The sequence below is a fragment of the Nansenia antarctica genome, assembly GCF_963989245.1.
Source record: "Nansenia antarctica genome assembly, chromosome: 13".
Classification (NCBI taxonomy): Eukaryota; Metazoa; Chordata; class Actinopteri; order Argentiniformes; family Microstomatidae; genus Nansenia; species Nansenia antarctica.
The window spans coordinates 7,831,627-7,857,627 of NC_137683.1; positions in this window are offsets into that span (position 1 = coordinate 7,831,627).

Genomic DNA, 26,001 nt, shown 5'->3' on the forward strand with positions numbered 1-26,001 from the left:
CAATCAGAGCAACTTGAATTGCGTGTGTGCAGCCCTTTTGCTCAAAAGTGATCAACGTTTCGTTTTCGGAGTCTCTTTTGACAATCTCTTCGAGAGCTGTTTTCAGTCATTAACAGAGCTGTTCTGAAAGTGTCCAAGCGGCCTGTTCTTAGAGTGGACTGTTTTTGCATTCGTTCTCAAGTTATATCAAACTATCAAAGTGTTGTTTTCTGCCTTTCACGAGCACATTTTGACTTGTTGTTGAATAATCCTATAATGTAACTCTAAATGAGTATCAATCAGAGCAACTTGAATTGCGTGTGTGCAGCCTTTTGCTCAAAAGTGATCAACGTTTCGTTTTCAGAGTCTCTTTTGACAATCTCTTCGAGAGCTGTTTTCAGTCATTAACAGAGCTGTTCTGAAAGTGTCCAAGCGGCCTGTTCTTAGAGTGGACTGTTTTTTGCATTCGTTCTCAAGTTATATCAAACTATCAAAGGGTTGTTTTCTGCCTTTCACGAGCACATTTTGACTTGTTGTTGAATAATCCTATAATGTAACTCTAAATGACAATCAGAGCAACTTGAATTGCGTGTGTGCAGCCTTTTGCTCAAAAGTGATCAACGTTTCGTTTTCAGAGTCTCTTTTGACAATCTCTTCGAGAGCTGTTTTCAGTCATTAACAGAGCTGTTCTGAAAGTGTCCAAGCGGCCTGTTCTTAGAGTGGACTGTTTTTTGCATTCGTTCTCAAGTTATATCAAACTATCAAAGTGTTGTTTTCTGCCTTTCACGAGCACATTTTGACTTGTTGTTGAATAATCCTATAATGTAACTCTAAATGACAATCAGAGCAACTTGAATTGCGTGTGTGCAGCCTTTTGCTCAAAAGTGATCAACGTTTCGTTTTCGGAGTCTCTTTTGACAATCTCTTCGAGAGCTGTTTTCAGTCATTAACAGAGCTGTTCTGAAAGTGTCCAAGCGGCCTGTTCTTAGAGTGGACTGTTTTTTGCATTCGTTCTCAAGTTATATCAAACTATCAAAGTGTTGTTTTCTGCCTTTCACGAGCACATTTTGACTTGTTGTTGAATAATCCTATAATGTAACTCTAAATGACAATCAGAGCAACTTGAATTGCGTGTGTGCAGCCTTTTGCTCAAAAGTGATCAACGTTTCGTTTTCGGAGTCTCTTTTGACAATCTCTTCGAGAGCTGTTTTCAGTCATTAACAGAGCTGTTCTGAAAGTGTCCAAGCGGCCTGTTCTTAGAGTGGACTGTTTTTGCATTCGTTCTCAAGTTATATCAAACTATCAACTATTCAAAGTGTTGTTTTCTGCCTTTCACGAGCACATTTTGACTTGTTGTTGAATAATCCTATAATGTAACTCTAAATGACAATCAGAGCAACTTGAATTGCGTGTGTGCAGCCTTTTGCTCAAAAGTGATCAACGTTTCGTTTTCGGAGTCTCTTTTGACAATCTCTTCGAGAGCTGTTTTCAGTCATTAACAGAGCTGTTCTGAAAGTGTCCAAGCGGCCTGTTCTTAGAGTGGACTGTTTTTTGCATTCGTTCTCAAGTTATATCAACTACAAAACTTCAAGTGTTGTTTTCTGCCTTTCACGAGCACATTTTGACTTGTTGTTGAATAATCCTATAATGTAACTCTAAATGACAATCAGAGCAACTTGAATTGCGTGTGTGCAGCCTTTTGCTCAAAAGTGATCAACGTTTCGTTTTCGGAGTCTCTTTTGACAATCTCTTCGAGAGCTGTTTTCAGTCATTAACAGAGCTGTTCTGAAAGTGTCCAAGCGGCCTGTTCTTAGAGTGGACTGTTTTTTGCATTCGTTCTCAAGTTATATCAAACTATCAAAGTGTTGTTTTCTGCCTTTCACGAGCACATTTTGACTTGTTGTTGAATAATCCTATAATGTAACTCTAAATGACAATCAGAGCAACTTGAATTGCGTGTGTGCAGCCTTTTGCTCAAAAGTGATCAACGTTTCGTTTTCAGAGTCTCTTTTGACAATCTCTTCGAGAGCTGTTTTCAGTCATTAACAGAGCTGTTCTGAAAGTGTCCAAGCGGCCTGTTCTTAGAGTGGACTGTTTTTTGCATTCGTTCTCAAGTTATATCAAACTATCAAAGTGTTGTTTTCTGCCTTTCACGAGCACATTTTGACTTGTTGTTGAATAATCCTATAATGTAACTCTAAATGACAATCAGAGCAACTTGAATTGCGTGTGTGCAGCCTTTTGCTCAAAAGTGATCAACGTTTCGTTTTCGGAGTCTCTTTTGACAATCTCTTCGAGAGCTGTTTTCAGTCATTAACAGAGCTGTTCTGAAAGTGTCCAAGCGGCCTGTTCTTAGAGTGGACTGTTTTTTGCATTCGTTCTCAAGTTATATCAAACTATCAAAGTGTTGTTTTCTGCCTTTCACGAGCACATTTTGACTTGTTGCTGAATGCTCCTATAATGTAACTCTAAATGACAATCAGAGCAACTTGAATTGCGTGTGTGCAGCCTTTTGCTCAAAAGTGATCAACGTTTCGTTTTCGGAGTCTCTTTTGACAATCTCTTCGAGAGCTGTTTTCAGTCATTAACAGAGCTGTTCTGAAAGTGTCCAAGCGGCCTGTTCTTAGAGTGGACTGTTTTTTGCATTCGTTCTCAAGTTATATCAAACTATCAAAGTGTTGTTTTCTGCCTTTCACGAGCACATTTTGACTTGTTGTTGAATAATCCTATAATGTAACTCTAAATGACAATCAGAGCAACTTGAATTGCGTGTGTGCAGCCTTTTGCTCAAAAGTGATCAACGTTTCGTTTTCGGAGTCTCTTTTGACAATCTCTTCGAGAGCTGTTTTCAGTCATTAACAGAGCTGTTCTGAAAGTGTCCAAGCGGCCTGTTCTTAGAGTGGACTGTTTTTTGCATTCGTTCTCAAGTTATATCAAACTATCAAAGTGTTGTTTTCTGCCTTTCACGAGCACATTTTGACTTGTTGTTGAATAATCCTATAATGTAACTCTAAATGACAATCAGAGCAACTTGAATTGCGTGTGTGCAGCCTTTTGCTCAAAAGTGATCAACGTTTCGTTTTCGGAGTCTCTTTTGACAATCTCTTCGAGAGCTGTTTTCAGTCATTAACAGAGCTGTTCTGAAAGTGTCCAAGCGGCCTGTTCTTAGAGTGGACTGTTTTTTGCATTCGTTCTCAAGTTATATCAAACTATCAAAGTGTTGTTTTCTGCCTTTCACGAGCACATTTTGACTTGTTGTTGAATAATCCTATAATGTAACTCTAAATGACAATCAGAGCAACTTGAATTGCGTGTGTGCAGCCTTTTGCTCAAAAGTGATCAACGTTTCGTTTTCGGAGTCTCTTTTGACAATCTCTTCGAGAGCTGTTTTCAGTCATTAACAGAGCTGTTCTGAAAGTGTCCAAGCGGCCTGTTCTTAGAGTGGACTGTTTTTTGCATTCGTTCTCAAGTTATATCAAACTATCAAAGTGTTGTTTTCTGCCTTTCACGAGCACATTTTGACTTGTTGTTGAATGCTCCTATAATGTAACTCTAAATGACAATCAGAGCAACTTGAATTGCGTGTGTGCAGCCTTTTGCTCAAAAGTGATCAACGTTTCGTTTTCGGAGTCTCTTTTGACAATCTCTTCGAGAGCTGTTTTCAGTCATTAACAGAGCTGTTCTGAAAGTGTCCAAGCGGCCTGTTCTTAGAGTGGACTGTTTTTTGCATTCGTTCTCAAGTTATATCAAACTATCAAAGTGTTGTTTTCTGCCTTTCACGAGCACATTTTGACTTGTTGTTGAATAATCCTATAATGTAACTCTAAATGACAATCAGAGCAACTTGAATTGCGTGTGTGCAGCCTTTTGCTCAAAAGTGATCAACGTTTCGTTTTCGGAGTCTCTTTTGACAATCTCTTCGAGAGCTGTTTTCAGTCATTAACAGAGCTGTTCTGAAAGTGTCCAAGCGGCCTGTTCTTAGAGTGGACTGTTTTTTGCATTCGTTCTCAAGTTATATCAAACTATCAAAGTGTTGTTTTCTGCCTTTCACGAGCACATTTTGACTTGTTGTTGAATAATCCTATAATGTAACTCTAAATGACAATCAGAGCAACTTGAATTGCGTGTGTGCAGCCTTTTGCTCAAAAGTGATCAACGTTTCGTTTTCGGAGTCTCTTTTGACAATCTCTTCGAGAGCTGTTTTCAGTCATTAACAGAGCTGTTCTGAAAGTGTCCAAGCGGCCTGTTCTTAGAGTGGACTGGTTTTTGCATTCGTTCTCAAGTTATATCAAACTATCAAAGTGTTGTTTTCTGCCTTTCACGAGCACATTTTGACTTGTTGTTGAATAATCCTATAATGTAACTCTAAATGACAATCAGAGCAACTTGAATTGCGTGTGTGCAGCCTTTTGCTCAAAAGTGATCAACGTTTCGTTTTCGGAGTCTCTTTTGACAATCTCTTCGAGAGCTGTTTTCAGTCATTAACAGAGCTGTTCTGAAAGTGTCCAAGCGGCCTGTTCTGAGAGTGGACTGTTTTTTGCATTCGTTCTCAAGTTATATCAAACTATCAAAGTGTTGTTTTCTGCCTTTCACGAGCACATTTTGACTTTGTTGTTGAATAATCCTATAATGTAACTCTAAATGACAATCAGAGCAACTTGAATTGCGTGTGTGCAGCCTTTTGCTCAAAAGTGATCAACGTTTCGTTTTCGGAGTCTCTTTTGACAATCTCTTCGAGAGCTGTTTTCAGTCATTAACAGAGCTGTTCTGAAAGTGTCCAAGCGGCCTGTTCTGAGAGTGGACTGTTTTTTGCATTCGTTCTCAAGTTATATCAAACTATCAAAGTGTTGTTTTCTGCCTTTCACGAGCACATTTTGACTTGTTGTTGAATGCTCCTATAATGTAACTCTAAATGACAATCAGAGCAACTTGAATTGCGTGTGTGCAGCCTTTTGCTCAAAAGTGATCAACGTTTCGTTTTCGGAGTCTCTTTTGACAATCTCTTCGAGAGCTGTTTTCAGTCATTAACAGAGCTGTTCTGAAAGTGTCCAAGCGGCCTGTTCTTAGAGTGGACTGGTTTTTGCATTCGTTCTCAAGTTATATCAAACTATCAAAGTGTTGTTTTCTGCCTTTCACGAGCACATTTTGACTTGTTGTTGAATAATCCTATAATGTAACTCTAAATGACAATCAGAGCAACTTGAATTGCGTGTGTGCAGCCTTTTGCTCAAAAGTGATCAACGTTTCGTTTTCGGAGTCTCTTTTGACAATCTCTTCGAGAGCTGTTTTCAGTCATTAACAGAGCTGTTCTGAAAGTGTCCAAGCGGCCTGTTCTTAGAGTGGACTGTTTTTTGCATTCGTTCTCAAGTTATATCAAACTATCAAAGTGTTGTTTTCTGCCTTTCACGAGCACATTTTGACTTGTTGTTGAATAATCCTATAATGTAACTCTAAATGACAATCAGAGCAACTTGAATTGCGTGTGTGCAGCCTTTTGCTCAAAAGTGATCAACGTTTCGTTTTCGGAGTCTCTTTTGACAATCTCTTCGAGAGCTGTTTTCAGTCATTAACAGAGCTGTTCTGAAAATGTCCAAGCGGCCTGTTCTTAGAGTGGACTGGTTTTTGCATTCGTTCTCAAGTTATATCAAACTATCAAAGTGTTGTTTTCTGCCTTTCACGAGCACATTTTGACTTGTTGTTGAATAATCCTATAATGTAACTCTAAATGACAATCAGAGCAACTTGAATTGCGTGTGTGCAGCCTTTTGCTCAAAAGTGATCAACGTTTCGTTTTCGGAGTCTCTTTTGACAATCTCTTCGAGAGCTGTTTTCAGTCATTAACAGAGCTGTTCTGAAAGTGTCCAAGCGGCCTGTTCTGAGAGTGGACTGTTTTTTGCATTCGTTCTCAAGTTATATCAAACTATCAAAGTGTTGTTTTCTGCCTTTCACGAGCACATTTTGACTTGTTGTTGAATGCTCCTATAATGTAACTCTAAATGACAATCAGAGCAACTTGAATTGCGTGTGTGCAGCCTTTTGCTCAAAAGTGATCAACGTTTCGTTTTCGGAGTCTCTTTTGACAATCTCTTCGAGAGCTGTTTTCAGTCATTAACAGAGCTGTTCTGAAAGTGTCCAAGCGGCCTGTTCATAGAGTGGACTGTTTTTTGCATTCGTTCTCAAGTTATATCAAACTATCAAAGTGTTGTTTTCTGCCTTTCACGAGCACATTTTGACTTGTTGTTGAATAATCCTATAATGTAACTCTAAATGACAATCAGAGCAACTTGAATTGCGTGTGTGCAGCCTTTTGCTCAAAAGTGATCAACGTTTCGTTTTCGGAGTCTCTTTTGACAATCTCTTCGAGAGCTGTTTTCAGTCATTAACAGAGCTGTTCTGAAAGTGTCCAAGCGGCCTGTTCTGAGAGTGGACTGTTTTTTGCATTCGTTCTCAAGTTATATCAAACTATCAAAGTGTTGTTTTCTGCCTTTCACGAGCACATTTTGACTTGTTGTTGAATAATCCTATAATGTAACTCTAAATGACAATCAGAGCAACTTGAATTGCGTGTGTGCAGCCTTTTGCTCAAAAGTGATCAACGTTTCGTTTTCGGAGTCTCTTTTGACAATCTCTTCGAGAGCTGTTTTCAGTCATTAACAGAGCTGTTCTGAAAGTGTCCAAGCGGCCTGTTCTTAGAGTGGACTGGTTTTTGCATTCGTTCTCAAGTTATATCAAACTATCAAAGTGTTGTTTTCTGCCTTTCACGAGCACATTTTGACTTGTTGTTGAATAATCCTATAATGTAACTCTAAATGACAATCAGAGCAACTTGAATTGCGTGTGTGCAGCCTTTTGCTCAAAAGTGATCAACGTTTCGTTTTCGGAGTCTCTTTTGACAATCTCTTCGAGAGCTGTTTTCAGTCATTAACAGAGCTGTTCTGAAAGTGTCCAAGCGGCCTGTTCTGAGAGTGGACTGTTTTTTGCATTCGTTCTCAAGTTATATCAAACTATCAAAGTGTTGTTTTCTGCCTTTCACGAGCACATTTTGACTTGTTGTTGAATGCTCCTATAATGTAACTCTAAATGACAATCAGAGCAACTTGAATTGCGTGTGTGCAGCCTTTTGCTCAAAAGTGATCAACGTTTCGTTTTCGGAGTCTCTTTTGACAATCTCTTCGAGAGCTGTTTTCAGTCATTAACAGAGCTGTTCTGAAAGTGTCCAAGCGGCCTGTTCTTAGAGTGGACTGGTTTTTGCATTCGTTCTCAAGTTATATCAAACTATCAAAGTGTTGTTTTCTGCCTTTCACGAGCACATTTTGACTTGTTGTTGAATAATCCTATAATGTAACTCTAAATGACAATCAGAGCAACTTGAATTGCGTGTGTGCAGCCTTTTGCTCAAAAGTGATCAACGTTTCGTTTTCGGAGTCTCTTTTGACAATCTCTTCGAGAGCTGTTTTCAGTCATTAACAGAGCTGTTCTGAAAGTGTCCAAGCGGCCTGTTCTTAGAGTGGACTGTTTTTTGCATTCGTTCTCAAGTTCTATCAGTGTTGTTTTCTGCCTTTCATGAGCACATTTTGACTTGTTGTTGAATAATCCTATAATGTAACTCTAAATGACAATCAGAGAAACTTGAATTGCGTGTGTGCAGCCTTTTGCTCAAAAGTGATCAACGTTTCGTTTTCGGAGTCTCTTTTGACAATCTCTTCGAGAGCTGTTTTCAGTCATTAACAGAGCTGTTCTGAAAGTGTCCAAGCGGCCTGTTCTGAGAGTGGACTGTTTTTTGCATTCGTTCTCAAGTTCTATCAGTGTTGTTTTCTGCTTTTCTGGAGCACATTTTGACTTGTTGCTGAATGCTCCTATAATGTAACTCTAAATGACAATCAGAGCAACTTGAATTGCGTGTGTGCAGCCTTTTGCTCAAAAATGATCAACGTTTCGTTTTCGGAGTCTCTTTTGACAATCTCTTCGAGAGCTGTTTTCAGTCATTAACAGAGCTGTTCTGAAAGTGTCCAAGCGGCCTGTTCTTAGAGTGGACTGTTGTTTGCATTCGTTCTCAAGTTATATCAAACTATCAAAGTGTTGTTTTCTGCCTTTCACGAGCACATTTTGACTTGTTGTTGAATAATCCTATAATGTAACTCTAAATGACAATCAGAGCAACTTGAATTGCGTGTGTGCAGCCTTTTGCTCAAAAGTGATCAACGTTTCGTTTTCGGAGTCTCTTTTGACAATCTCTTCGAGAGCTGTTTTCAGTCATTAACAGAGCTGTTCTGAAAGTGTCCAAGCGGCCTGTTCTTAGAGTGGACTGTTTTTTGCATTCGTTCTCAAGTTATATCAAACTATCAAAGTGTTGTTTTCTGCCTTTCACGAGCACATTTTGACTTGTTGTTGAATAATCCTATAATGTAACTCTAAATGACAATCAGAGCAACTTGAATTGCGTGTGTGCAGCCTTTTGCTCAAAAGTGATCAACGTTTCGTTTTCGGAGTCTCTTTTGACAATCTCTTCGAGAGCTGTTTTCAGTCATTAACAGAGCTGTTCTGAAAGTGTCCAAGCGGCCTGTTCTTAGAGTGGACTGTTTTTTGCATTCGTTCTCAAGTTATATCAAACTATCAAAGTGTTGTTTTCTGCCTTTCACGAGCACATTTTGACTTGTTGCTGAATGCTCCTATAATGTAACTCTAAATGACAATCAGAGCAACTTGAATTGCGTGTGTGCAGCCTTTTGCTCAAAAGTGATCAACGTTTCGTTTTCGGAGTCTCTTTTGACAATCTCTTCGAGAGCTGTTTTCAGTCATTAACAGAGCTGTTCTGAAAGTGTCCAAGCGGCCTGTTCTTAGAGTGGACTGTTTTTTGCATTCGTTCTCAAGTTATATCAAACTATCAAAGTGTTGTTTTCTGCCTTTCACGAGCACATTTTGACTTGTTGCTGAATGCTCCTATAATGTAACTCTAAATGACAATCAGAGCAACTTGAATTGCGTGTGTGCAGCCTTTTGCTCAAAAGTGATCAACGTTTCGTTTTCGGAGTCTCTTTTGACAATCTCTTCGAGAGCTGTTTTCAGTCATTAACAGAGCTGTTCTGAAAGTGTCCAAGCGGCCTGTTCTTAGAGTGGACTGTTTTTTGCATTCGTTCTCAAGTTATATCAAACTATCAAAGTGTTGTTTTCTGCCTTTCACGAGCACATTTTGACTTGTTGCTGAATGCTCCTATAATGTAACTCTAAATGACAATCAGAGCAACTTGAATTGCGTGTGTGCAGCCTTTTGCTCAAAAGTGATCAACGTTTCGTTTTCGGAGTCTCTTTTGACAATCTCTTCGAGAGCTGTTTTCAGTCATTAACAGAGCTGTTCTAAAAGTGTCCAAGCGGCCTGTTCTTAGAGTGGACTGTTTTTTGCATTCGTTCTCAAGTTATATCAAACTATCAAAGTGTTGTTTTCTGCCTTTCACGAGCACATTTTGACTTGTTGTTGAATAATCCTATAATGTAACTCTAAATGACAATCAGAGCAACTTGAATTGCGTGTGTGCAGCCTTTTGCTCAAAAGTGATCAACGTTTCGTTTTCAGAGTCTCTTTTGACAATCTCTTCGAGAGCTGTTTTCAGTCATTAACAGAGCTGTTCTGAAAGTGTCCAAGCGGCCTGTTCTTAGAGTGGACTGTTTTTTGCATTCGTTCTCAAGTTATATCAAACTATCAAAGGGTTGTTTTCTGCCTTTCACGAGCACATTTTGACTTGTTGTTGAATAATCCTATAATGTAACTCTAAATGACAATCAGAGCAACTTGAATTGCGTGTGTGCAGCCTTTTGCTCAAAAGTGATCAACGTTTCGTTTTCGGAGTCTCTTTTGACAATCTCTTCGAGAGCTGTTTTCAGTCATTAACAGAGCTGTTCTGAAAGTGTCCAAGCGGCCTGTTCTTAGAGTGGACTGTTTTTTGCATTCGTTCTCAAGTTATATCAAACTATCAAAGTGTTGTTTTCTGCCTTTCACGAGCACATTTTGACTTGTTGTTGAATAATCCTATAATGTAACTCTAAATGACAATCAGAGCAACTTGAATTGCGTGTGTGCAGCCTTTTGCTCAAAAGTGATCAACGTTTCGTTTTCGGAGTCTCTTTTGACAATCTCTTCGAGAGCTGTTTTCAGTCATTAACAGAGCTGTTCTGAAAGTGTCCAAGCGGCCTGTTCTGAGAGTGGACTGTTTTTTGCATTCGTTCTCAAGTTATATCAAACTATCAAAGTGTTGTTTTCTGCCTTTCACGAGCACATTTTGACTTGTTGTTGAATGCTCCTATAATGTAACTCTAAATGACAATCAGAGCAACTTGAATTGCGTGTGTGCAGCCTTTTGCTCAAAAGTGATCAACGTTTCGTTTTCGGAGTCTCTTTTGACAATCTCTTCGAGAGCTGTTTTCAGTCATTAACAGAGCTGTTCTGAAAGTGTCCAAGCGGCCTGTTCTTAGAGTGGACTGGTTTTTGCATTCGTTCTCAAGTTATATCAAACTATCAAAGTGTTGTTTTCTGCCTTTCACGAGCACATTTTGACTTGTTGTTGAATAATCCTATAATGTAACTCTAAATGACAATCAGAGCAACTTGAATTGCGTGTGTGCAGCCTTTTGCTCAAAAGTGATCAACGTTTCGTTTTCGGAGTCTCTTTTGACAATCTCTTCGAGAGCTGTTTTCAGTCATTAACAGAGCTGTTCTGAAAGTGTCCAAGCGGCCTGTTCTTAGAGTGGACTGTTTTTTGCATTCGTTCTCAAGTTCTATCAGTGTTGTTTTCTGCCTTTCATGAGCACATTTTGACTTGTTGTTGAATAATCCTATAATGTAACTCTAAATGACAATCAGAGAAACTTGAATTGCGTGTGTGCAGCCTTTTGCTCAAAAGTGATCAACGTTTCGTTTTCGGAGTCTCTTTTGACAATCTCTTCGAGAGCTGTTTTCAGTCATTAACAGAGCTGTTCTGAAAGTGTCCAAGCGGCCTGTTCTGAGAGTGGACTGTTTTTTGCATTCGTTCTCAAGTTCTATCAGTGTTGTTTTCTGCTTTTCTGGAGCACATTTTGACTTGTTGCTGAATGCTCCTATAATGTAACTCTAAATGACAATCAGAGCAACTTGAATTGCGTGTGTGCAGCCTTTTGCTCAAAAATGATCAACGTTTCGTTTTCGGAGTCTCTTTTGACAATCTCTTCGAGAGCTGTTTTCAGTCATTAACAGAGCTGTTCTGAAAGTGTCCAAGCGGCCTGTTCTTAGAGTGGACTGTTGTTTGCATTCGTTCTCAAGTTATATCAAACTATCAAAGTGTTGTTTTCTGCCTTTCACGAGCACATTTTGACTTGTTGTTGAATAATCCTATAATGTAACTCTAAATGACAATCAGAGCAACTTGAATTGCGTGTGTGCAGCCTTTTGCTCAAAAGTGATCAACGTTTCGTTTTCGGAGTCTCTTTTGACAATCTCTTCGAGAGCTGTTTTCAGTCATTAACAGAGCTGTTCTGAAAGTGTCCAAGCGGCCTGTTCTTAGAGTGGACTGTTTTTTGCATTCGTTCTCAAGTTATATCAAACTATCAAAGTGTTGTTTTCTGCCTTTCACGAGCACATTTTGACTTGTTGTTGAATAATCCTATAATGTAACTCTAAATGACAATCAGAGCAACTTGAATTGCGTGTGTGCAGCCTTTTGCTCAAAAGTGATCAACGTTTCGTTTTCGGAGTCTCTTTTGACAATCTCTTCGAGAGCTGTTTTCAGTCATTAACAGAGCTGTTCTGAAAGTGTCCAAGCGGCCTGTTCTTAGAGTGGACTGTTTTTTGCATTCGTTCTCAAGTTATATCAAACTATCAAAGTGTTGTTTTCTGCCTTTCACGAGCACATTTTGACTTGTTGCTGAATGCTCCTATAATGTAACTCTAAATGACAATCAGAGCAACTTGAATTGCGTGTGTGCAGCCTTTTGCTCAAAAGTGATCAACGTTTCGTTTTCGGAGTCTCTTTTGACAATCTCTTCGAGAGCTGTTTTCAGTCATTAACAGAGCTGTTCTGAAAGTGTCCAAGCGGCCTGTTCTTAGAGTGGACTGTTTTTTGCATTCGTTCTCAAGTTATATCAAACTATCAAAGTGTTGTTTTCTGCCTTTCACGAGCACATTTTGACTTGTTGCTGAATGCTCCTATAATGTAACTCTAAATGACAATCAGAGCAACTTGAATTGCGTGTGTGCAGCCTTTTGCTCAAAAGTGATCAACGTTTCGTTTTCGGAGTCTCTTTTGACAATCTCTTCGAGAGCTGTTTTCAGTCATTAACAGAGCTGTTCTAAAAGTGTCCAAGCGGCCTGTTCTTAGAGTGGACTGTTTTTTGCATTCGTTCTCAAGTTATATCAAACTATCAAAGTGTTGTTTTCTGCCTTTCACGAGCACATTTTGACTTGTTGTTGAATAATCCTATAATGTAACTCTAAATGACAATCAGAGCAACTTGAATTGCGTGTGTGCAGCCTTTTGCTCAAAAGTGATCAACGTTTCGTTTTCAGAGTCTCTTTTGACAATCTCTTCGAGAGCTGTTTTCAGTCATTAACAGAGCTGTTCTGAAAGTGTCCAAGCGGCCTGTTCTTAGAGTGGACTGTTTTTTGCATTCGTTCTCAAGTTATATCAAACTATCAAAGGGTTGTTTTCTGCCTTTCACGAGCACATTTTGACTTGTTGTTGAATAATCCTATAATGTAACTCTAAATGACAATCAGAGCAACTTGAATTGCGTGTGTGCAGCCTTTTGCTCAAAAGTGATCAACGTTTCGTTTTCGGAGTCTCTTTTGACAATCTCTTCGAGAGCTGTTTTCAGTCATTAACAGAGCTGTTCTGAAAGTGTCCAAGCGGCCTGTTCTTAGAGTGGACTGTTTTTTGCATTCGTTCTCAAGTTATATCAAACTATCAAAGTGTTGTTTTCTGCCTTTCACGAGCACATTTTGACTTGTTGTTGAATAATCCTATAATGTAACTCTAAATGACAATCAGAGCAACTTGAATTGCGTGTGTGCAGCCTTTTGCTCAAAAGTGATCAACGTTTCGTTTTCGGAGTCTCTTTTGACAATCTCTTCGAGAGCTGTTTTCAGTCATTAACAGAGCTGTTCTGAAAGTGTCCAAGCGGCCTGTTCTGAGAGTGGACTGTTTTTTGCATTCGTTCTCAAGTTATATCAAACTATCAAAGTGTTGTTTTCTGCCTTTCACGAGCACATTTTGACTTGTTGTTGAATGCTCCTATAATGTAACTCTAAATGACAATCAGAGCAACTTGAATTGCGTGTGTGCAGCCTTTTGCTCAAAAGTGATCAACGTTTCGTTTTCGGAGTCTCTTTTGACAATCTCTTCGAGAGCTGTTTTCAGTCATTAACAGAGCTGTTCTGAAAGTGTCCAAGCGGCCTGTTCTTAGAGTGGACTGGTTTTTGCATTCGTTCTCAAGTTATATCAAACTATCAAAGTGTTGTTTTCTGCCTTTCACGAGCACATTTTGACTTGTTGTTGAATAATCCTATAATGTAACTCTAAATGACAATCAGAGCAACTTGAATTGCGTGTGTGCAGCCTTTTGCTCAAAAGTGATCAACGTTTCGTTTTCGGAGTCTCTTTTGACAATCTCTTCGAGAGCTGTTTTCAGTCATTAACAGAGCTGTTCTGAAAGTGTCCAAGCGGCCTGTTCTTAGAGTGGACTGTTTTTTGCATTCGTTCTCAAGTTCTATCAGTGTTGTTTTCTGCCTTTCATGAGCACATTTTGACTTGTTGTTGAATAATCCTATAATGTAACTCTAAATGACAATCAGAGAAACTTGAATTGCGTGTGTGCAGCCTTTTGCTCAAAAGTGATCAACGTTTCGTTTTCGGAGTCTCTTTTGACAATCTCTTCGAGAGCTGTTTTCAGTCATTAACAGAGCTGTTCTGAAAGTGTCCAAGCGGCCTGTTCTGAGAGTGGACTGTTTTTTGCATTCGTTCTCAAGTTCTATCAGTGTTGTTTTCTGCTTTTCTGGAGCACATTTTGACTTGTTGCTGAATGCTCCTATAATGTAACTCTAAATGACAATCAGAGCAACTTGAATTGCGTGTGTGCAGCCTTTTGCTCAAAAGTGATCAACGTTTCGTTTTCGGAGTCTCTTTTGACAATCTCTTCGAGAGCTGTTTTCAGTCATTAACAGAGCTGTTCTGAAAGTGTCCAAGCGGCCTGCTCTTAGAGTGGACTGTTTTTTGCATTCGTTCTCAAGTTATATCAAACTATCAAAGTGTTGTTTTCTGCCTTTCACGAGCACATTTTGACTTGTTGTTGAATAATCCTATAATGTAACTCTAAATGACAATCAGAGCAACTTGAATTGCGTGTGTGCAGCCTTTTGCTCAAAAGTGATCAACGTTTCGTTTTCGGAGTCTCTTTTGACAATCTCTTCGAGAGCTGTTTTCAGTCATTAACAGAGCTGTTCTGAAAGTGTCCAAGCGGCCTGTTCTGAGAGTGGACTGTTTTTTGCATTCGTTCTCAAGTTATATCAAACTATCAAAGTGTTGTTTTCTGCCTTTCACGAGCACATTTTGACTTGTTGTTGAATGCTCCTATAATGTAACTCTAAATGACAATCAGAGCAACTTGAATTGCGTGTGTGCAGCCTATTGCTCAAAAGTGATCAACGTTTCGTTTTCGGAGTCTCTTTTGACAATCTCTTCGAGAGCTGTTTTCAGTCATTAACAGAGCTGTTCTGAAAGTGTCCAAGCGGCCTGTTCTTAGAGTGGACTGGTTTTTGCATTCGTTCTCAAGTTATATCAAACTATCAAAGTGTTGTTTTCTGCCTTTCACGAGCACATTTTGACTTGTTGTTGAATAATCCTATAATGTAACTCTAAATGACAATCAGAGCAACTTGAATTGCGTGTGTGCAGCCTTTTGCTCAAAAGTGATCAACGTTTCGTTTTCGGAGTCTCTTTTGACAATCTCTTCGAGAGCTGTTTTCAGTCATTAACAGAGCTGTTCTGAAAGTGTCCAAGCGGCCTGTTCTTAGAGTGGACTGTTTTTTGCATTCGTTCTCAAGTTCTATCAGTGTTGTTTTCTGCCTTTCATGAGCACATTTTGACTTGTTGTTGAATAATCCTATAATGTAACTCTAAATGACAATCAGAGAAACTTGAATTGCGTGTGTGCAGCCTTTTGCTCAAAAGTGATCAACGTTTCGTTTTCGGAGTCTCTTTTGACAATCTCTTCGAGAGCTGTTTTCAGTCATTAACAGAGCTGTTCTGAAAGTGTCCAAGCGGCCTGTTCTGAGAGTGGACTGTTTTTTGCATTCGTTCTCAAGTTATATCAAACTATCAAAGTGTTGTTTTCTGCCTTTCACGAGCACATTTTGACTTGTTGTTGAATGCTCCTATAATGTAACTCTAAATGACAATCAGAGCAACTTGAATTGCGTGTGTGCAGCCTTTTGCTCAAAAGTGATCAACGTTTCGTTTTCGGAGTCTCTTTTGACAATCTCTTCGAGAGCTGTTTTCAGTCATTAACAGAGCTGTTCTGAAAGTGTCCAAGCGGCCTGTTCTTAGAGTGGACTGGTTTTTGCATTCGTTCTCAAGTTATATCAAACTATCAAAGTGTTGTTTTCTGCCTTTCACGAGCACATTTTGACTTGTTGTTGAATAATCCTATAATGTAACTCTAAATGACAATCAGAGCAACTTGAATTGCGTGTGTGCAGCCTTTTGCTCAAAAGTGATCAACGTTTCGTTTTCGGAGTCTCTTTTGACAATCTCTTCGAGAGCTGTTTTCAGTCATTAACAGAGCTGTTCTGAAAGTGTCCAAGCGGCCTGTTCTTAGAGTGGACTGTTTTTTGCATTCGTTCTCAAGTTCTATCAGTGTTGTTTTCTGCCTTTCATGAGCACATTTTGACTTGTTGTTGAATAATCCTATAATGTAACTCTAAATGACAATCAGAGAAACTTGAATTGCGTGTGTGCAGCCTTTTGCTCAAAAGTGATCAACGTTTCGTTTTCGGAGTCTCTTTTGACAATCTCTTCGAGAGCTGTTTTCAGTCATTAACAGAGCTGTTCTGAAAGTGTCCAAGCGGCCTGTTCTGAGAGTGGACTGTTTTTTGCATTCGTTCTCAAGTTCTATCAGTGTTGTTTTCTGCTTTTCTGGAGCACATTTTGACTTGTTGCTGAATGCTCCTATAATGTAACTCTAAATGACAATCAGAGCAACTTGAATTGCGTGTGTGCAGCCTTTTGCTCAAAAGTGATCAACGTTTCGTTTTCGGAGTCTCTTTTGACAATCTCTTCGAGAGCTGTTTTCAGTCATTAACAGAGCTGTTCTGAAAGTGTCCAAGCGGCCTGTTCTTAGAGTGGACTGTTGTTTGCATTCGTTCTCAAGTTATATCAAACTATCAAAGTGTTGTTTTCTGCCTTTCACGAGCACATTTTGACTTGTTGTTGAATAATCCTATAATGTAACTCTAAATGACAATCAGAGCAACTTGAATTGCGTGTGTGCAGCCTTTTGCTCAAAAGTGATCAACGTTTCGTTTTCGGAGTCTCTTTTGACAATCTCTTCGAGAGCTGTTTTCAGTCATTAACAGAGCTGTTCTGAAAGTGTCCAAGCGGCCTGTTCTTAGAGTGGACTGTTTTTTGCATTCGTTCTCAAGTTATATCAAACTATCAAAGTGTTGTTTTCTGCCTTTCACGAGCACATTTTGACTTGTTGTTGAATAATCCTATAATGTAACTCTAAATGACAATCAGAGCAACTTGAATTGCGTGTGTGCAGCCTTTTGCTCAAAAGTGATCAACGTTTCGTTTTCGGAGTCTCTTTTGACAATCTCTTCGAGAGCTGTTTTCAGTCATTAACAGAGCTGTTCTGAAAGTGTCCAAGCGGCCTGTTCTTAGAGTGGACTGTTTTTTGCATTCGTTCTCAAGTTATATCAAACTATCAAAGTGTTGTTTTCTGCCTTTCACGAGCACATTTTGACTTGTTGCTGAATGCTCCTATAATGTAACTCTAAATGACAATCAGAGCAACTTGAATTGCGTGTGTGCAGCCTTTTGCTCAAAAGTGATCAACGTTTCGTTTTCGGAGTCTCTTTTGACAATCTCTTCGAGAGCTGTTTTCAGTCATTAACAGAGCTGTTCTAAAAGTGTCCAAGCGGCCTGTTCTTAGAGTGGACTGTTTTTTGCATTCGTTCTCAAGTTATATCAAACTATCAAAGTGTTGTTTTCTGCCTTTCACGAGCACATTTTGACTTGTTGTTGAATAATCCTATAATGTAACTCTAAATGACAATCAGAGCAACTTGAATTGCGTGTGTGCAGCCTTTTGCTCAAAAGTGATCAACGTTTCGTTTTCAGAGTCTCTTTTGACAATCTCTTCGAGAGCTGTTTTCAGTCATTAACAGAGCTGTTCTGAAAGTGTCCAAGCGGCCTGTTCTTAGAGTGGACTGTTTTTTGCATTCGTTCTCAAGTTATATCAAACTATCAAAGGGTTGTTTTCTGCCTTTCACGAGCACATTTTGACTTGTTGTTGAATAATCCTATAATGTAACTCTAAATGACAATCAGAGCAACTTGAATTGCGTGTGTGCAGCCTTTTGCTCAAAAGTGATCAACGTTTCGTTTTCGGAGTCTCTTTTGACAATCTCTTCGAGAGCTGTTTTCAGTCATTAACAGAGCTGTTCTGAAAGTGTTCAAGCGGCCTGTTCTTAGAGTGGACTGTTTTTTGCATTCGTTCTCAAGTTATATCAAACTATCAAAGTGTTGTTTTCTGCCTTTGACGAGCACATTTTGACTTGTTGTTGAATAATCCTATAATGTAACTCTAAATGACAATCAGAGCAACTTGAATTGCGTGTGTGCAGCCTTTTGCTCAAAAGTGATCAACGTTTCGTTTTCAGAGTATCTTTTGACAATCTCTTCGAGAGCTGTTTTCAGTCATTAACAGAGCTGTTCTGAAAGTGTCCAAGCGGCCTGTTCTGAGAGTGGACTGTTTTTTGCATTCGTTCTCAAGTTCTATCAGTGTTGTTTTCTGCTTTTCTGGAGCACATTTTGAGTTGTTGCTGAATGCTCCTATAATGTAACTCTAAATGACAATCAGAGCAACTTGAATTGCGTGTGTGCAGCCTTTTGCTCAAAAGTGATCAACGTTTCGTTCTCGGAGTCTCTTTTGACAATCTCTTCGAGAGCTGTTTTCAGTCATTAACAGAGCTGTTCTGAAAGTGTCCAAGCGGCCTGTTCTGAGAGTGGACTGTTTTTAGCATTCGTTCTCAAGTTATATCAAACTATCAAAGTGTTGTTTTCTGCCTTTCACGAGCACATTTTGACTTGTTGTTGAATAATCCTATAATGTAACTCTAAATGACAATCAGAGCAACTTGAATTGCGTGTGTGCAGCTTTTTGCTCAAAAGTGATCAACGTTTCGTTTTCGGAGTCTCTTTTGACAATCTCTTCGAGAGCTGTTTTCAGTCATTAACAGAGCTGTTCTGAAAGTGTCCAAGCGGCCTGTTCTTAGAGTGGACTGTTTTTTGCATTCGTTCTCAAGTTATATCAAACTATCAAAGTGTTGTTTTCTGCCTTTCACGAGCACATTTTGACTTGTTGTTGAATAATCCTATAATGTAACTCTAAATGACAATCAGAGCAACTTGAATTGCGTGTGTGCAGCTTTTTGCTCAAAAGTGATCAACGTTTCGTTTTCGGAGTCTCTTTTGACAATCTCTTCGAGAGCTGTTTTCAGTCATTAACAGAGCTGTTCTGAAAGTGTCCAAGCGGCCTGTTCTTAGAGTGGACTGTTTTTTGCATTCGTTCTCAAGTTATATCAAACTATCAAAGTGTTGTTTTCTGCCTTTCACGAGCACATTTTGACTTGTTGTTGAATAATCCTATAATGTAACTCTAAATGACAATCAGAGCAACTTGAATTGCGTGTGTGCAGCCTTTTGCTCAAAAGTGATCAACGTTTCGTTTTCGGAGTCTCTTTTGACAATCTCTTCGAGAGCTGTTTTCAGTCATTAACAGAGCTGTTCTGAAAGTGTCCAAGCGGCCTGTTCTTAGAGTGGACTGTTTTTTGCATTCGTTCTCAAGTTATATCAAACTATCAAAGTGTTGTTTCTGCCTTTCACGAGCACATTTTGACTTGTTGTTGAATAATCCTATAATGTAACTCTAAATGACAATCAGAGCAACTTGAATTGCGTGTGTGCAGCCTTTTGCTCAAAAGTGATCAACGTTTCGTTTTCGGAGTCTCTTTTGACAATCTCTTCGAGAGCTGTTTTCAGTCATTAACAGAGCTGTTCTGAAAGTGTCCAAGCGGCCTGTTCTGAGAGTGGACTGTTTTTTGCATTCGTTCTCAAGTTATATCAAACTATCAAAGTGTTGTTTTCTGCCTTTCACGAGCACATTTTGACTTGTTGTTGAATAATCCTATAATGTAACTCTAAATGACAATCAGAGCAACTTGAATTGCGTGTGTGCAGCTTTTTGCTCAAAAGTGATCAACGTTTCGTTTTCGGAGTCTCTTTTGACAATCTCTTCGAGAGCTGTTTTCAGTCATTAACAGAGCTGTTCTGAAAGTGTCCAAGCGGCCTGTTCTTAGAGTGGACTGTTTTTTGCATTCGTTCTCAAGTTATATCAAACTATCAAAGTGTTGTTTTCTGCCTTTCACGAGCACATTTTGACTTGTTGTTGAATAATCCTATAATGTAACTCTAAATGACAATCAGAGCAACTTGAATTGCGTGTGTGCAGCTTTTTGCTCAAAAGTGATCAACGTTTCGTTTTCGGAGTCTCTTTTGACAATCTCTTCGAGAGCTGTTTTCAGTCATTAACAGAGCTGTTCTGAAAGTGTCCAAGCGGCCTGTTCTTAGAGTGGACTGTTTTTTGCATTCGTTCTCAAGTTATATCAAACTATCAAAGTGTTGTTTTCTGCCTTTCACGAGCACATTTTGACTTGTTGTTGAATAATCCTATAATGTAACTCTAAATGACAATCAGAGCAACTTGAATTGCTTGTGTGCAGCCTTTTGCTCAAAAGTGATCAACGTTTCGTTTTCAGAGTCTCTTTTGACAATCTCTTCGAGAGCTGTTTTCAGTCATTAACAGAGCTGTTCTGAAAGTGTCCAAGCGGCCTGTTCTTAGAGTGGACTGTTTTTTGCATTCGTTCTCAAGTTATATCAAACTATCAAAGTGTTGTTTCTGCCTTTCACGAGCACATTTTGACTTGTTGTTGAATAATCCTATAATGTAACTCTAAATGACAATCAGAGCAACTTGAATTGCATGTGTGCAGCCTTTTGCTCAAAAGTGATCAACGTTTCGTTTTCGGAGTCTCTTTTGACAATCTCTTCGAGAGCTGTTTTCAGTCATTAACAGAGCTGTTCTGAAAGTGTCCAAGCGGCCTGTTCTTAGAGTGGACTGTTTTTTGCATTCGTTCTCAAGTTATATCAAACTATCAAAGTGTTGTTTTCTGCCTTTCACGAGCACATTTTGACTTGTTGTTGAATAATCCTATAATGTAACTCTAAATGACAATCAGAGCAACTTGAATTGCGTGTGTGCAGCCTTTTGCTCAAAAGTGATCAACGTTTCGTTTTCGGAGTCTCTTTTGACAATCTCTTCGAGAGCTGTTTTCAGTCATTAACAGAGCTGTTCTGAAAGTGTCCAAGCGGCCTGTTCTTAGAGTGGACTGGTTTTGCATTCGTTCTCAAGTTATATCAAACTATCAAAGTGTTGTTTTCTGCCTTTCACGAGCACATTTTGACTTGTTGTTGAATAATCCTATAATGTAACTCTAAATGACAATCAGAGCAACTTGAATTGCGTGTGTGCAGCCTTTTGCTCAAAAGTGATCAACGTTTCGTTTTCGGAGTCTCTTTTGACAATCTCTTCGAGAGCTGTTTTCAGTCATTAACAGAGCTGTTCTGAAAGTGTCCAAGCGGCCTGTTCTTAGAGTGGACTGTTTTTTGCATTCGTTCTCAAGTTATATCAAACTATCAAAGTGTTGTTTTCTGCCTTTCACGAGCACATTTTGACTTGTTGTTGAATAATCCTATAATGTAACTCTAAATGACAATCAGAGCAACTTGAATTGCGTGTGTGCAGCCTTTTGCTCAAAAGTGATCAACGTTTCGTTTTCAGAGTATCTTTTGACAATCTCTTCGAGAGCTGTTTTCAGTCATTAACAGAGCTGTTCTGAAAGTGTCCAAGCGGCCTGTTCTGAGAGTGGACTGTTTTTTGCATTCGTTCTCAAGTTCTATCAGTGTTGTTTTCTGCTTTTCTGGAGCACATTTTGAGTTGTTGCTGAATGCTCCTATAATGTAACTCTAAATGACAATCAGAGCAACTTGAATTGCGTGTGTGCAGCCTTTTGCTCAAAAGTGATCAACGTTTCGTTCTCGGAGTCTCTTTTGACAATCTCTTCGAGAGCTGTTTTCAGTCATTAACAGAGCTGTTCTGAAAGTGTCCAAGCGGCCTGTTCTGAGAGTGGACTGTTTTTAGCATTCGTTCTCAAGTTATATCAAACTATCAAAGTGTTGTTTTCTGCCTTTCACGAGCACATTTTGACTTGTTGTTGAATAATCCTATAATGTAACTCTAAATGACAATCAGAGCAACTTGAATTGCGTGTGTGCAGCTTTTTGCTCAAAAGTGATCAACGTTTCGTTTTCGGAGTCTCTTTTGACAATCTCTTCGAGAGCTGTTTTCAGTCATTAACAGAGCTGTTCTGAAAGTGTCCAAGCGGCCTGTTCTTAGAGTGGACTGTTTTTTGCATTCGTTCTCAAGTTATATCAAACTATCAAAGTGTTGTTTTCTGCCTTTCACGAGCACATTTTGACTTGTTGTTGAATAATCCTATAATGTAACTCTAAATGACAATCAGAGCAACTTGAATTGCGTGTGTGCAGCTTTTTGCTCAAAAGTGATCAACGTTTCGTTTTCGGAGTCTCTTTTGACAATCTCTTCGAGAGCTGTTTTCAGTCATTAACAGAGCTGTTCTGAAAGTGTCCAAGCGGCCTGTTCTTAGAGTGGACTGTTTTTTGCATTCGTTCTCAAGTTATATCAAACTATCAAAGTGTTGTTTTCTGCCTTTCACGAGCACATTTTGACTTGTTGTTGAATAATCCTATAATGTAACTCTAAATGACAATCAGAGCAACTTGAATTGCGTGTGTGCAGCCTTTTGCTCAAAAGTGATCAACGTTTCGTTTTCGGAGTCTCTTTTGACAATCTCTTCGAGAGCTGTTTTCAGTCATTAACAGAGCTGTTCTGAAAGTGTCCAAGCGGCCTGTTCTTAGAGTGGACTGTTTTTTGCATTCGTTCTCAAGTTATATCAAACTATCAAAGTGTTGTTTCTGCCTTTCACGAGCACATTTTGACTTGTTGTTGAATGCTCCTATAATGTAACTCTAAATGACAATCAGAGCAACTTGAATTGCGTGTGTGCAGCCTTTTGCTCAAAAGTGATCAACGTTTCGTTTTCGGAGTCTCTTTTGACAATCTCTTCGAGAGCTGTTTTCAGTCATTAACAGAGCTGTTCTGAAAGTGTCCAAGCGGAATGTTCTGAGAGTGGACTGTTTTTTGCATTCGTTCTCAAGTTATATCAAACTATCAAAGTGTTGTTTTCTGCCTTTCACGAGCACATTTTGACTTGTTGTTGAATAATCCTATAATGTAACTCTAAATGACAATCAGAGCAACTTGAATTGCGTGTGTGCAGCCTTTTGCTCAAAAGTGATCAACGTTTCGTTTTCGGAGTCTCTTTTGACAATCTCTTCGAGAGCTGTTTTCAGTCATTAACAGAGCTGTTCTGAAAGTGTTCAAGCGGCCTGTTCTTAGAGTGGACTGTTTTTTGCATTCGTTCTCAAGTTATATCAAACTATCAAAGTGTTGTTTTCTGCCTTTGACGAGCACATTTTGACTTGTTGTTGAATAATCCTATAATGTAACTCTAAATGACAATCAGAGCAACTTGAATTGCGTGTGTGCAGCCTTTTGCTCAAAAGTGATCAACGTTTCGTTTTCAGAGTATCTTTTGACAATCTCTTCGAGAGCTGTTTTCAGTCATTAACAGAGCTGTTCTGAAAGTGTCCAAGCGGCCTGTTCTGAGAGTGGACTGTTTTTTGCATTCGTTCTCAAGTTCTATCAGTGTTGTTTTCTGCTTTTCTGGAGCACATTTTGAGTTGTTGCTGAATGCTCCTATAATGTAACTCTAAATGACAATCAGAGCAACTTGAATTGCGTGTGTGCAGCCTTTTGCTCAAAAGTGATCAACGTTTCGTTCTCGGAGTCTCTTTTGACAATCTCTTCGAGAGCTGTTTTCAGTCATTAACAGAGCTGTTCTGAAAGTGTCCAAGCGGCCTGTTCTGAGAGTGGACTGTTTTTAGCATTCGTTCTCAAGTTATATCAAACTATCAAAGTGTTGTTTTCTGCCTTTCACGAGCACATTTTGACTTGTTGTTGAATAATCCTATAATGTAACTCTAAATGACAATCAGAGCAACTTGAATTGCGTGTGTGCAGCTTTTTGCTCAAAAGTGATCAACGTTTCGTTTTCGGAGTCTCTTTTGACAATCTCTTCGAGAGCTGTTTTCAGTCATTAACAGAGCTGTTCTGAAAGTGTCCAAGCGGCCTGTTCTTAGAGTGGACTGTTTTTTGCATTCGTTCTCAAGTTATATCAAACTATCAAAGTGTTGTTTTCTGCCTTTCACGAGCACATTTTGACTTGTTGTTGAATAATCCTATAATGTAACTCTAAATGACAATCAGAGCAACTTGAATTGCGTGTGTGCAGCTTTTTGCTCAAAAGTGATCAACGTTTCGTTTTCGGAGTCTCTTTTGACAATCTCTTCGAGAGCTGTTTTCAGTCATTAACAGAGCTGTTCTGAAAGTGTCCAAGCGGCCTGTTCTTAGAGTGGACTGTTTTTTGCATTCGTTCTCAAGTTATATCAAACTATCAAAGTGTTGTTTTCTGCCTTTCACGAGCACATTTTGACTTGTTGTTGAATAATCCTATAATGTAACTCTAAATGACAATCAGAGCAACTTGAATTGCGTGTGTGCAGCCTTTTGCTCAAAAGTGATCAACGTTTCGTTTTCGGAGTCTCTTTTGACAATCTCTTCGAGAGCTGTTTTCAGTCATTAACAGAGCTGTTCTGAAAGTGTCCAAGCGGCCTGTTCTTAGAGTGGACTGTTTTTTGCATTCGTTCTCAAGTTATATCAAACTATCAAAGTGTTGTTTCTGCCTTTCACGAGCACATTTTGACTTGTTGTTGAATAATCCTATAATGTAACTCTAAATGACAATCAGAGCAACTTGAATTGCGTGTGTGCAGCCTTTTGCTCAAAAGTGATCAACGTTTCGTTTTCGGAGTCTCTTTTGACAATCTCTTCGAGAGCTGTTTTCAGTCATTAACAGAGCTGTTCTGAAAGTGTCCAAGCGGCCTGTTCTGAGAGTGGACTGTTTTTTGCATTCGTTCTCAAGTTATATTAAACTATCAAAGTGTTGTTTTCTGCCTTTCACGAGCACATTTTGACTTGTTGTTGAATAATCCTATAATGTAACTCTAAATGACAATCAGAGCAACTTGAATTGCGTGTGTGCAGCTTTTTGCTCAAAAGTGATCAACGTTTCGTTTTCGGAGTCTCTTTTGACAATCTCTTCGAGAGCTGTTTTCAGTCATTAACAGAGCTGTTCTGAAAGTGTCCAAGCGGCCTGTTCTTAGAGTGGACTGTTTTTTGCATTCGTTCTCAAGTTATATCAAACTATCAAAGTGTTGTTTTCTGCCTTTCACGAGCACATTTTGACTTGTTGTTGAATAATCCTATAATGTAACTCTAAATGACAATCAGAGCAACTTGAATTGCGTGTGTGCAGCTTTTTGCTCAAAAGTGATCAACGTTTCGTTTTCGGAGTCTCTTTTGACAATCTCTTCGAGAGCTGTTTTCAGTCATTAACAGAGCTGTTCTGAAAGTGTCCAAGCGGCCTGTTCTTAGAGTGGACTGTTTTTTGCATTCGTTCTCAAGTTATATCAAACTATCAAAGTGTTGTTTTCTGCCTTTCACGAGCACATTTTGACTTGTTGTTGAATAATCCTATAATGTAACTCTAAATGACAATCAGAGCAACTTGAATTGCTTGTGTGCAGCCTTTTGCTCAAAAGTGATCAACGTTTCGTTTTCAGAGTCTCTTTTGACAATCTCTTCGAGAGCTGTTTTCAGTCATTAACAGAGCTGTTCTGAAAGTGTCCAAGCGGCCTGTTCTTAGAGTGGACTGTTTTTTGCATTCGTTCTCAAGTTATATCAAACTATCAAAGTGTTGTTTCTGCCTTTCACGAGCACATTTTGACTTGTTGTTGAATAATCCTATAATGTAACTCTAAATGACAATCAGAGCAACTTGAATTGCGTGTGTGCAGCCTTTTGCTCAAAAGTGATCAACGTTTCGTTTTCGGAGTCTCTTTTGACAATCTCTTCGAGAGCTGTTTTCAGTCATTAACAGAGCTGTTCTGAAAGTGTCCAAGCGGCCTGTTCTTAGAGTGGACTGTTTTTTGCATTCGTTCTCAAGTTATATCAAACTATCAAAGTGTTGTTTTCTGCCTTTCACGAGCACATTTTGACTTGTTGTTGAATAATCCTATAATGTAACTCTAAATGACAATCAGAGCAACTTGAATTGCGTGTGTGCAGCCTTTTGCTCAAAAGTGATCAACGTTTCGTTTTCGGAGTCTCTTTTGACAATCTCTTCGAGAGCTGTTTTCAGTCATTAACAGAGCTGTTCTGAAAGTGTCCAAGCGGCCTGTTCTTAGAGTGGACTGGTTTTGCATTCGTTCTCAAGTTATATCAAACTATCAAAGTGTTGTTTTCTGCCTTTCACGAGCACATTTTGACTTGTTGTTGAATAATCCTATAATGTAACTCTAAATGACAATCAGAGCAACTTGAATTGCGTGTGTGCAGCCTTTTGCTCAAAAGTGATCAACGTTTCGTTTTCGGAGTCTCTTTTGACAATCTCTTCGAGAG